Below are 12,727 nucleotides of genomic sequence, written 5' to 3'. Positions count from 1 at the left end.
GATACTTAGTAGTAGACATTACTAGACATTACTAAACATTACTAGAGTTACTAGCGAACCTCTGAGGTTGGGCAAACATGTCTAACAGCCAGAAATTAGGCTTTTTTTTTTTTTTTTTTAATTTGCTACTTTTTAAAAACACACTTTACTAAAGCACAACTTCAATTACATCTTATTTTTGTCTCTACGAGTGTTATAAAATGGAGTTTATCTGCAAAAAACAAAACAAAACAAAACAAAAAACAATTAACAAGTCTGAGGCTCTATTTCTTTGGTCACAGTTTTCTCCTTCCATGGTCCTGCTGTTCCCTTTCGGTATTGGATTTGTGGCTACTGCTCCTGGCAAACAATGAAGAAGCTAGAAAGTGAAATTCTGTGAAAAAAACGAGCTAGGAAAAAAAGCCTTCCCCAGACGAAGATGGATTTGCTCAACCTTTCTTTCAGCAATTTGCAATGCTATCAGAAGATTCAAAAGGGAAAATGGTTTGGTTTGGTTTTTTGGAAGGAAGATGTCCCTTCAGTAGAAGGTCTGCACTGCCAAAAAATCCTACACAGAGGAAAGCTACAGGATAGAGCACAGGCCCACGTACCCCTCATGTGCCCCCAGACAGCCACGCGCCCCCGCTCTTCCCCTCCCAAGCACCGATGAGCAGAATAAACAAGTCAACAGTATGACAGGCCATTCACATGGGAAGCCATAGGATCTGGGGACCGAGCTACAGCTGGCACTGTACAGACAGGCATAGGTACATTTGCCATTGATTTATATTTCACTTATGAGAAATTTTTGTGACATTTTTCAAGCAGCACAGTGTGGGTGTGCAATCAGGGCAAGAGCAAGTTGAAAAGCAATGGCACAGCAGCTGGTTGGTTCAGAGGACTCGTTATGGGATGGAGTCTTACACATCTAGGTCACTGTTTCACATTCATCTCAGTTGCATAGTAGCGACAAGCTCATTATTCTTTGACAGTTCCTTGGTGACAGACATGAAATGGTTTTGCAGGTCCAGACCAGTTCCTAGTGCAGCGGTTTCCTCCTTAGAATACCCACATCTGACAAGGATTAATTGGTCTTTGCACTGGCAGCATGAGCAGAGATCTCAGGACTGATCTGCTCATGAACAGGATCCAGATTTGAGCCACAGCAAGAAACCAGTGCAGAAGAAGGCTCTCCCACCATTTTCACTACAACACTGATTCTGCCACTGAAGAGAACATAAAATTCGTCCAAGCTTTGGTTCAAACACATTTGACATATGCAAAACAAAACTCACTTTAGCAAAGAGTCGTTAGTGGCACACGGCACTCAGTGCAGCCACTTTACCACCCATTCTCACAGTAAGAGTAAGCATTTTCTTTACACACGTGCCACCCTCGATTGCTGTTATTGCTCAGGAGACCTCCATGAAGCCTGGCAACACTGTAGAGAGCCTGTGGATGAAATCAGGTCTCACCAGTCTAAGATCCATGACTTAAAATTATAAAAAAAAACCCAAAACTTTGCACAGAAATACATATGCTTGCTTCAGAGCTGTTGCAGCCCTTCAGTAAGTCTGGAGTTAGCAATGGGAAATTCTGTCTGATCAAAACTGGAGGAGGAACGCAGCACTGGAGTGAGTTACAAACTGCTGCAGGGCACAAGCAAGCGGTTATCTGAAACACTGAACAGTATCATGGGTTCAAATCTGTAGCCAATGCATGTAAATAACTCCTAGTGAACTGTGCTTAGGTTAAAAAACAAGTTCATTGCATTCATGGCTTTGATTTGAATAAGGGTTCACCATCTGTAACCTAGACTATGACAGCACACAGAAGAGTGGTGCTAAATTCCTCTGTGCTCGCTGAGTAAACAAACTCATTTGCAGCTTGACATTTTAGCCTTGTCCTAGGTAGATGACTTTCTGCTTATTCAATAATTTTGAATAAAAACTTTTAATAGCTGTGCAACAGTAAATAAGGTATTAATACTATACAGCATGGATGCTCAGTACCTGATTTAACCTCCTTTTTTTTTCCTAACCTCAATGGGGACACTGAAAAATACACAACTTTTTCATATAAGTAAATTAATAAATATTTTCAGTCGCTGAATATAATTACCATCAAGAACAGACAGTTAGCAGTGCGTATAGGGCACATATAAGACAGCCAGGGGGACGTCAGGAAGGAAAGAGAATGAGAGAGAGGGGGAGAGAAGACAGTGTCAAATACCCCAAATCTGTGCCAGCCTAGATTTCTGTTTTCACTTTGTTTTTCAAGCACAAGAACAAACAGTTTTCAAAATATTTCTTCGTGAAGAAGTAGTAACTCTGGAGACGTGGGACGCACTATCACTTCTCAAAGGCTTTCCAATTATCAGGTATCCAGGGAAGCAGAAAGGCTAGCTTCTCAGTGGAGCTTTGCCAGCTTACATCAGCTGAAGGCTGGTCCAGCTTCAAATCCCTGCTTGTTTTTTAATCATTTGATTTCCAGAATTCCTCTTTTACCCATTTCACAAAACCTTCCACACCTATGAACTTAACATGTGATTTTTTTCTTCTTCTTCTTCCCTTACCTTAACACGATCACACTAGTACTGACCTGCTTGAGCAGGGGGGTTGGACTAGATGATCTCCAGAGGTCCCTTCCAACCTCAGCGATTCTGTGATTCTGCGACCTGAGGCTAAATAAAAAGCTTTAGGAAAAGGAAAAGGCAAGAGTACTGAAATGGGTACCAAGGCTATCACCGAGGCCAGCTGGTCCGCGACAGACCCTGTTTGCCTAGTTCTTACACTGTGACTGTGCTTAGCCCCATGAGCCTCGCCTGGACCAGGTACCTGAAAAAGAGCTCTGGGATGTGCATCCAGAGTCTGTTCTTTCATCCTTTTCATGCCATCTTGTCCCATCATCACTGTTCATCAGAAACAGTAACTCAGGTTGACATCATTCCTACCAGAGATGGGAGCTATTGAATTATCTAAGGACAAATCTAAATACTAGCTTTTAAAGGATAACTGATCTACTAAAAGCAAGTATTGTTTTGGACATGCCATGTCATATTCATAACGCTTTGCTTTGCATTGCACTGTTATCTCCTGCAATGTCATTTGAACAGCACGAAGTAGCATGACACAACATGACAGATGCCTCAGCAACAGAGGAGAAGACAGTCTCTGGATTCCAGATCCATTATAGCTCATCCCACATAAAAGATTCAAGGGATACGAATGGTAGCATGGCTGCAGACTGAAAGATACCAGAGACTCTGCAATTATCTGCACAAAATAGAGCTCTTAAATTCACCTGCTTTTCACATAATTAATGTTCTATTTGCTTTCATTAAATGTGATTTCATTATCATCTTCTTCCAAACAGTTTGATTATAAAGTAGGAAAATCTCTTCTTTCAGCTTTTTATCAATAATGACAACCCTGAGGAACATGCCAAATAAGGGCAAATTCCTTTTTAGTATAATACTGATCATAGTCCCTTATTTACAGTAAAAAACTTCCCTCTGTTTGGAAGAGGCACCACCTCAAGCAATATTCCATATAGCAACATGGGAGCACCCTGCCAGTCTGCCCAGAAGCAGACTGTCTTCCTGGTCCACTCCAAAAAGGTTCTTTTGTTAAACATTCCTCAAGAAATTTCAAAAGATAGTAAATCATTGAAAATACATTATAATAAAAAGCATCCTACAATGCCTCCATGTGTACTCAGCTTCAAATTCTAAAAGCATTCTGGTTTTTACTCTCTTTTGGTGGAGGAAACAGATGGGGTATCTCTGCCTTTCTCTGAAATCCTCCTCCCATTTTTCCAGAAATATCAAAAATGAAAGGGGAAAATAGTTCTGTTTTCGTGTACAATTTCCAATCTAAAACTAAAAAAAATGGCATTTTCTTCAAAAGAACCTGGCACCTTTGGAAGAAATTAAAAATATCAGTGAGCTTTTTAATCATATTTCAAAAAACACATCCTTACATTGGAAAGGACTTTTTCCAAAAACAACAACAACAAAAATCCCTCAAACTCTGGTCCCCTGGTCACAGGTAACCTTACAGATCCTCACAGCCACCACAGAAGTCTAACAGGTGAAGGATGTTGAGAGGATCAAGTGGGCTCTCTGCTCYGAAAGAAAAGTTAGTTTCCAGTAGGTAATCATGATCCATGCCACAGATTCAGCAATTTTTCATGTCTTTTTAATATCACCTCCATATCTCCATTATTCTGATATTAATGGACTTGTTTATCCTGCACACTGCTCCACATACTCTCTAGACGGATGCAATAAATTGGCAAGTCCGGTTGACTCGCCATATGCTGTTCAATTTGTATCTGCTGGTGTCCTGACCTCACTTTTGTCCAAGCTGCTGAAAGTCCAGCTGGGGGGGTGAAATATTCTCCTTTATCATAAGCTAAGGAAACTATTCTTTTCCCCTTTCACATAAACTTAATTTGCTTTTCAAAGAAGTAATGTAGTTTATTATTGTGCTCCTCAAATGTCTGAGGAAATACACAGAAAATGCTTGGCACATATGGCATTTTTATGTGGCTTATTTTTTTACTTGTCTACAAGTCTGCACAGAATTATTACTATTTGGCACACAGCAAAAGGAAGTCTCCTGTGCATAACATGATTTAGTCTGGCCGATAAAGTGGAAGTGGATTTCTCCGTTGCATATTAAGTTCCACTGGATACCATTTGCACAAGAGAGCAAAATTGCAGCTTCATGTTCTTTTATTATGATACATTTCCTCTCAGACATCCTCATCTTTCTCGTTCCCCAAATATTAAAATTTCTCCCAGTAGTGACTCTCCAAATTTCCCACTCTCATATATTCGTTCTCCAAAGACTCTCTGTTACTCTTTCTTGCACTAAGTAGCCAGCTAAGACATGGGCCCTCATCGCCTGCCTCCATCAGAAAGTGGACTGGATGGTAGTTGGTCAGAAAAGGACCTTTGCAGGGAACATACAATGTGCTGCTCCCTTGCATGCCCCAGAGACCAAGCAGTACGAACAGGGGTGGTTATCCCCGCCGGGAGCCTCTGCCAGCAGTGCTTCCCTGCAGGCTCTCTCACTTTCCAAAGGTTCATGCCACAAGTGCACCTTCTGCTGCATCTTGCTTGGCGGCTTCTCTGGCATGTCTGTAGCTTCTCTCCAAAAATGGCACCTGTCAATCAGCCTTTCACAGCTCTGTTTGCATCAACTCCTTCTCCCACCAGAAGTCTCGCAGCCCACGCACTGCCCAGATCTGAAGCCATCTCATACACTGATGAGAGTTTTCCACTTGCTCACCTCATGCTAAATATTCTGCATACACGTCGTTGCGCATGCAGCCTCCCCAGTTGTCTCCCTCACCCTAGCAGCTGTGAAGTCACAAGAGACTTCTTCTGACCTACTTACGGCCTGTTCCTGTCCCACATTCCCCACCTCTCTTTGCAGCACTCCTGAAAGCCTGTTACATGGGCTCACACTGTCCCCTTTCCTTGAGTGCTTGTTGCTCATAGAGGTTCCAAAAGCAGACACAGACTTAATTTCTCCCCCTGAAATTTCCCTCTCAAAGTCAGCTGCAGAGATGAATTCAGTTGGTCTCTGGTGCTGTTTGTCTGCCCATGCTCTCTGGTGCTGCTGCCGCCCACTGGTGACTGGTGACCCCTTCCCCTCACCTCTGTCAGCCTCTGTGGAGCTCTGAGCTCAATACTGCTAGCCCAGAGCATGCTCCTACACACAAAATGCTTCCTCTGAATTACCAATGTCCTACTGAAATGCTGTTACCTTCTCAAATATAAATACTAACAATTATCGTTAAAGGAAAGGCTTCCTTGATGGAGGCCATCCATAAACCACCCCATTTACTGGCATCTATCGCTGTCCCCGAAAGACCACAGAAATTAGGCTTGGCAAACAGCATTAGACCCAGCTGTCAGAGATGCTGTCCAATCATGAGCAAAGGCATGATACACACCAGAGCCACTCGCAGTCATAAGACGTGCACAGGTTCCACCTGTCATTCACAGAGAGGAATACAACCAAACACAATATATTGCCCAAATGCTCTAAGATTCATGGCCTCGACATTGTTGGGATATTTCCACCACTGGCAAATTAATTGCGCTTTTCATGCTAGGCATGGCTGGAACTCAAGAATCCTGGCTGCAACGTCACAAAGCGCATACCAGAGAACTGGAGACAAAATGTACTCCTGGAGAAATAGTTTGTCATTTTGACCTGACTTACTCTGAAACAAGCAGACTCTTTGGTCTCACTGTGAGAGAGAAAAGTCCTGGAGGGAGACTGGGGAGTCCAGCAGTGCAAGCAGCACCTGTGTGTATGGCCTCTCTTAGCTGCAGAGCCACATGGCTCTGCCTGAATATAACTCCAATTCACAACAGAGCAAGGAAGACCTGGCTGAGAGGCATCCAAAAAGGCAGGCACTGTTGGGGACCCCTCCTCTGCATCACTTTCGTGGCCATTCCTGCAACAATCCTGAATGTGTTGAGTAGAACTGAAGTAATATCCCTTTTCCGCCTGCATTAATAATCAATTTTTATAGACCAAATAAGACATCACCGTGCAGGCAGAGCTCGCAGAGAACCAGTTAATGATCATCATGGTTGGGGTATCTGTTCTAATCCAAAGTGGTTGCTTAGTGCCAAATGCAAAGACGTAAATCAGTCACCATTTCTCTAATCTGTTAAGTTTCTTCTATAACCGTTTTATAGTGCCACACAAATAGGAGGCTGCCAGTGAAACTGGCTCATAACATACATAAAGTGTTATTTAAAAAAAAATCAAAAGGCAGTGTTAAGGATTGACAGACTAATTTCAGCCTATTTTTCTGTACCTCACTTAATGCCTCCTCTTCAGGGACAAATTGAAATGAACCAGAATAAAACCTGACTTTTTGTGTGAAGAGGGGAAAAAATACCTTTTCATTTTGTACCTTTAGTGTTGCTGAAAGCGCAAGCTGATAGCGGTGGTTGGAATCAGCCTTCAAACAAGCAGGTGATATGTGAGTTTCCCTGCTGAGCTCTTCAAATGATCGCTCTAGCTGTGAGCACTCCAACTGGAGGGACAGATTCGGTGTGGCACCACTCGAAGGAACAGCCTACAACCCAGAGGGAAAATGGCTTCTGTTGAGACAAACCCCATCAGTATTTTTAGCCTGGTTGCCTAATAACACAAGATTCACTCAGTTACAATGTGTGTTTAATGAATTGGCCTGTCTGGCCTCCATCTCCCCAGAAGCTTTTGGCCAATTTCAATCAAATGTGACTGAAAAGCAGAGATTTCACTGGTACCACATACTTATGGATTTCACTGAAACAGAAGGAGCAGACCGGCAGGAGGGACTCTATTAGTGGGACGCAGGGTTAGCCTTCAGAGAATCCCCTCCAGCAAGAGGAAACCACCTTTCATTTGTTTTGCTCCTCTCCAAGAGTCGCTCAGTCACTTGTTAGCTACAGACACACCTGGATGGCTCAGCTGGCCACCATACAGGAAGGCTGAAAAACAGGTAGTTATATTTAATTAGGGCTGAGTTCAAATGCTGTACCTCAAAAACTCTTCGGACCAGGGCTGATCATTTTTCTCTGTTTGTCCAGTCAGTAAAGCAAAAGGAAAGGTACTGGTTCATAAGTGATGTCCCTGGTGGGCAAGGCAATGCTAGTTTATTGGAAGAAGCCACCGGCAGCAAAGTGAAACACCCATTGCAGGAGCAATGCAGTGCCGAGCCATTTCCTCTGCCCTCGGCACTACACTGGCTATCTCTTCCCCAACCAAAATCCTGCACAGTGTGGGGACCCCCTCCCCAGGATGCCAGGTAACAGCCCAACACAAATCAAGAGTCACAGTAACAACGATTTGGGGCCACTCCTTAACCCTCTGGTCCCTGTTTCAATAAAAGCAGCGTTACTTCTGACATTACTGTGCGCATTCTCTTTTCTCCTCCTCTAGTCATGCTTTCTCCCTCCTCTGGCCCCATCTGGAAGTGGACACCAGCCACCTTGGAGGCCTCCTCCCTTCCTCGTTGGGCTCCTGTGGCACGCTCTCCATGGCTCACTTCATCCACCACCTCCCTGCCTACTGGCACTCTTGAGTTTCCAGTTAGATGGCCTCATACGATACCTTTAAAGTCAATGGAAGCTTTGACATGAAATTCAATAAGCTGAGGATGATACGTGCAGTCCCTACAGCTCTTCTTTCGCCAATTAACTCCCCTCTCTTTCCTTTCCTGTCATATTGTTTTACCTATTACTCCATGCCTAATAAATTATCAGTAATGCTCTGGCATAAAACATTTATTATCCTGAGCATCATGTGACTAATGAGTGAGTTAACCTCAAATTTCTGTCCATATAATTCACACACATTGATTTTGCATGAAAAGAACTCTTGACTTACATCAGATGATCCTGATAAATTTAATCTGTTTAATGCTGCTTCTTTTTAAGCAAATGTAAAATGTTTTCCTCTATGAAGTTTCTCACCAGTAAAACCTGCACTGCAACTTGGCAAAAAAACTCCTCCGCTACCCTTCCAAACTAATCAATAAAACTAAAAAAAAAAACAACGAAGTGCATAAAAATTATCTGATTCTTCAAATATCAGGCAACTCAGCCAACTTGACAGCTTTGTTACGAATGCGACATATTATCAAAACTGACGGCTGGTGTCAAAATCAGCAGCTGGAATTTAGCATCTGGCTGGAAGAGGTACCATTGGGGAGCCACTTTATCCCCGGTGAGCTCCTATCACCTTCCCTGCAGACCTTCCTCCCAGCCAACAACCCCTTTTGCTGGGAACGGCGGGGAGCACGAAGGCAACTCAAGAGCTCATGAGCCATCGGGACCCTGTGGAAACCCTGTGGGTGGGTGATGATGGGCCTGGCAGCTAACTGAAAACTGCTGTCCCTGCATTTGCTTTACTATGGCACAGGAGAAACCAGGAAACCATACTTTGTATTTGGACCTGGCTGCAATGGGGCTTTGCAGGCTTCCTTGGGATGTATATAGGGCTCGAAGTTTTAAAAACTCAAAAATTTGCAGAATCTTTACAGAAGGTTCAAAACAGAAGTCAGGAAATGCTATTTGTTCACGTTACGAAGACACAGTATCTACCTTCTCCATCACATAGAGGTGCAATGCACTGTCGAGAAGGTCGATGCAGAAAGGATTTTCCCCTCAGGAAGACAGGCTCCAAAGTGCAAACCAAAGATGGGCTGGAGAGCATGTCTGTCCTGCAATGGGGACCACGACCAGGCTGAGACTTCTCTGCAGTTCATCAAAACTGAAGAAAAAATAAATTTTGAATAAATTTATTTTTGTGAAAGAGACACAGCCAGGCCTGGCTGGGGTTGGGTTGTTCCTTCCACAGGAAAACAGGCAGAGGAAGAGCTGGAGCCAGCACGGAGATGGGATGGAGCACTGGGCTGGCCGCTCCTGGGGATTTTCGCTGAAGGCAGCTACGGGGAGAGCGACAGCTCCTGCCATCCTGCCCCGCATCCTGCCACATCCCCCAGTTCCCTGCAGCCCCTGCCACCGCCCCCGGCAAAAAGGACTTCTCCCAGGCCGCACCGAGGTCCCAGCCAGAAACAGAGAGAGAGAACAAAAGAAAACTGGGTAGGATCGTGTATCAACACAGGCGAATCATGGCAACCCTTTAAAAATATGAATGTCTTAGCAACTGTATATCAGGTAGCTTCCTTTAGCCAGCCAGGGAGAGAGAGCAAGAACAGAACAGTTTTGCTTCGATCTCTCCCTTTAAAATATGTCCACTCCCCTCTGAGCCTGCATATTTTACCGTCTCAGCATACTTTCCTTGTTGTCAGCTCTGGCAGACTTGGTGATTTTTTTTTAAGTGAATTTACTCACCAAATACATTTTTCAAGCTCTCATGACTTGAGAGAGAGAAGTTGCAATCTGAAAGAAAACAGCAACAAAAAATCAGGTAATAACAGTAACACTGCAGAATATCAGGGGTTTGAACATTTGGTGACTGGAAAGGATAAGTCATTTGCATTATTCTTATGCCATTAATTTTTATTCATTTTGTTGCAATATTATTAAAATATTTTGTTTTCTGCATAAGAAAAAAAAAGGAAGGATCACAGCCATTCAGACTACAAATATTCCACATGTTTTTATCTACAGGATGTGAGAAAATCACAAAGGCATTGTATATACCCAAGTATTAGAAATTACAAACAAAAACATCTGCGTTGCAGCAGGAAGTCCTGTTACCAGGCAAATGTCAAGTATAGAAGATAAAAAGAAATTTACTGTGCTTGAAAACATCAGCATATGGATGATCAACTGAAGTCCACTAAAGTTCATAGGAGTATTTTCCCTGACGATAACAGCTTTGAATCAGACCTGGGAGCAGTTACATATTATTCTAAATAAACAGATTAGCATTTCTTCCTGTCAAGTAGCTCTTTTTGGTGCAATCTTACTGAAAGCCTGAAAATATCTGATCTCTATAACCACACCCAGTTTATCGCTGTTCCTCCAGATGCTTTTCCAACACTACAATTTTTCACAGAAGAAATGCTGAGAATCCATTTAGCACAATTAGAATACCCAATTAATCTCCACAACACGCATGATGAATCATATCTCTAGGTACTCCTTCCCCCGAGCAAGCACTCCAACCAACATTAGACTGTTTTAATATTTATTTTAACTTCTTCAGAATAAGCAGGAAGCTGTACAGTGAAAGGGTTTAACTCAGATCTATAATCATAAATAACTTTCTCCAGGCATCAGCATGAATGTCTAGTACCCTATAAGCCATATTTTCCAAGAATTCTGCTGGAAAAAACTCTGCAGTTTGCTCCCATCCCCAACTGGATTTAGTGGTACCCTCCTGCCATCTACTGATGGTTAGAAGAAGGCTGCTTTTCAGACATATTTGTCAGCCAAACAATGCAGTCAATGATCATTAAATTGCGCTAAAATGCCATAAATAACCTAATGAGGCAAGAATCCATTAGCTTTTAAAATAACTAGCATCTATTTTTACCATCCTTTTTTTTTATTGAGTTTCATCCAATCTCTCCAATCATTATCTCTTTGTGTATTACATTGTTTTCACCTTAACTGGAAAACTGCTCAGTCAGGCCTACTAGGCTTCCGTGTGCCTCTGTAYAGTGTGGATCGTAGGACCAGCTCCCAGTCTTGGGAATAAAGACTGCCCACAGAGAGAATTAAAGGCATAAGCCTTCTTGCAGCATTTGCTGTAGAAAAGCTCCAGAGCTCTGTTTAACACAGCCCTGGTGCTGGGCTGATTTCTCTGATTTGCATATATAGTCTTGTAATAAAGTGATTTGCATTATACAGATTTCCTGAAAGCCTCATTCTTCCACCTGCCTTCCGCTGTTACATGTTTGGGCACAGTACGACCAAAAAGTAGGGCTGCAAGTAGGATCTATGTGTTCCACCAACACCTCACCGCCTATGCACTGTCTTTTCCAGCTTAGCTTGTCCAATCCTGGCACATTTTCACCTGAAAGATTTCTGCTAAGGTTAGAGGTCTGGTTAGAGAGTCTGGCCACAGACTTTGGAGCAATCCAGTTGTGAGCTAGACTTGTGTGTAAGACCAGTCTGCAAGACCTTCAAAAGGCAGTATTTTAAAGCCAGAAATGCATTTCATTAGCAAACAGGCTTAAAAACATTTCAAAGTGAATTAATTTGAAACATAAGCAGCTGGGCTCCCCCTGTAAGGGCAGCGGACAGGCTCGGGGCTCCACCTTGGGAAGAACGTGACGTTCCCTGCATAGGTCAGAGAAAGTTTCCAGCCACCAGAGATGACTCACGTCCCAAACATCCTGACATTTCTGACTACTAACGGTCTGTGTGCTCCCAAAGCACAGGCGTTTTCAGTTAGGGCCTCACACAGCACCACTTGAAAACTTTGTGCTGTGCACAAATAGTCCAAATTCCAGCCCTGGTGCCAGGCTCATGTTCAGACAGAGGCTGCAAAAGCCTGCAAGCAGCTCCAAGTGCAGCCCTCTGCGTTGGCTATAGATTGCAAGTAAGGCAAGAATTCACTAGTGGTAAAAATAAGCACAGAAATCCAGTTTGACTGAAATATAAAACAAGAAGCCTGCCTGGTCTCCATTTGTTAAGGCAGCAGGATACGCTGCGAGTGAAACACACACAAGAACGGGCCGAGTGCTGRAATTACTCCTGGTGGCTTCCTCACTAGCTCTTGCCCGTGCTGCTGTGCCTGCAGGGCTAGCCRTGACGCTGGATTACCGAAACACAGCCCTGCCGCTGGTGTCAGCTTTAGCAACACGACGAGGAACTGCTGGGAGATGCCAGGGCCGTGGGGACACCCAGTTCGCCTGCCCCTTGCTCGCTCGCCACACGGCTGCTCCGCCAGCACGCGCTGCAGCCCCCGCGGCACCAGCCCTCCGAGGGGCCCGGCCGCGCGCTGCCGCGAGCGCACGCCTCACCCAGCCTCCCTGTCCAGGGTGGTGGCAGAGACGGCACGAGGCAGGCCGGTGCTCTGCCACAGACGGAAAAACGCCAAAACGAAAAACGCCAAAACACGGCCCGACGTGCTGCGTCGCCCGTGGCGAGGCCCCCGCGACCGCCGCAGAGGCTGAGCCCGCGCAGCGCTCCGCCGTCGCCTTCCGGGCGCGGGGAAACCGGCCGCCGCACGCCGGGACGCCTGCGCCCGCCTGAGGACGGGACAGTAACGGAGGGGGACGCTTGGCCCGAGGGAACCCACCGTGCGGAGGG

General features: G+C 44.4%; 1 protein-coding gene across 2 annotated transcripts in view; it reads right to left on the bottom strand.

Annotated features, from left to right (window-relative positions):
* Positions 1 to 7,069: 7,069 nt before the first annotated feature.
* The window catches only part of NABP1 (nucleic acid binding protein 1), a 73,235-nt gene continuing 67,577 nt past the window's right edge, over positions 7,070 to 12,727 (bottom strand). Inside the window, exons 8-11 of one of the 2 annotated variants that reach the window (XR_003257857.1) lie at positions 9,854 to 9,901; positions 9,101 to 9,269; positions 7,290 to 7,486; positions 7,070 to 7,089 (exon numbers count right to left, since the gene is read on the bottom strand). The gene's annotated coding sequence lies outside the window, so the exon portion shown is untranslated. The remainder of the gene's footprint in view (positions 7,090 to 7,289; positions 7,487 to 9,100; positions 9,270 to 9,853; positions 9,902 to 12,727) is intronic. The other variant, XR_003257858.1, reaches the window with a different exon arrangement.

This window comes from Apteryx rowi, unplaced genomic scaffold, assembly GCF_003343035.1.
Source record: "Apteryx rowi isolate R43461 unplaced genomic scaffold, aptRow1 scaffold_92, whole genome shotgun sequence".
NCBI lineage: Eukaryota > Metazoa > Chordata > Aves > Apterygiformes > Apterygidae > Apteryx > Apteryx rowi.
This window is presented reverse-complemented; position numbering and strand designations above follow the sequence as displayed.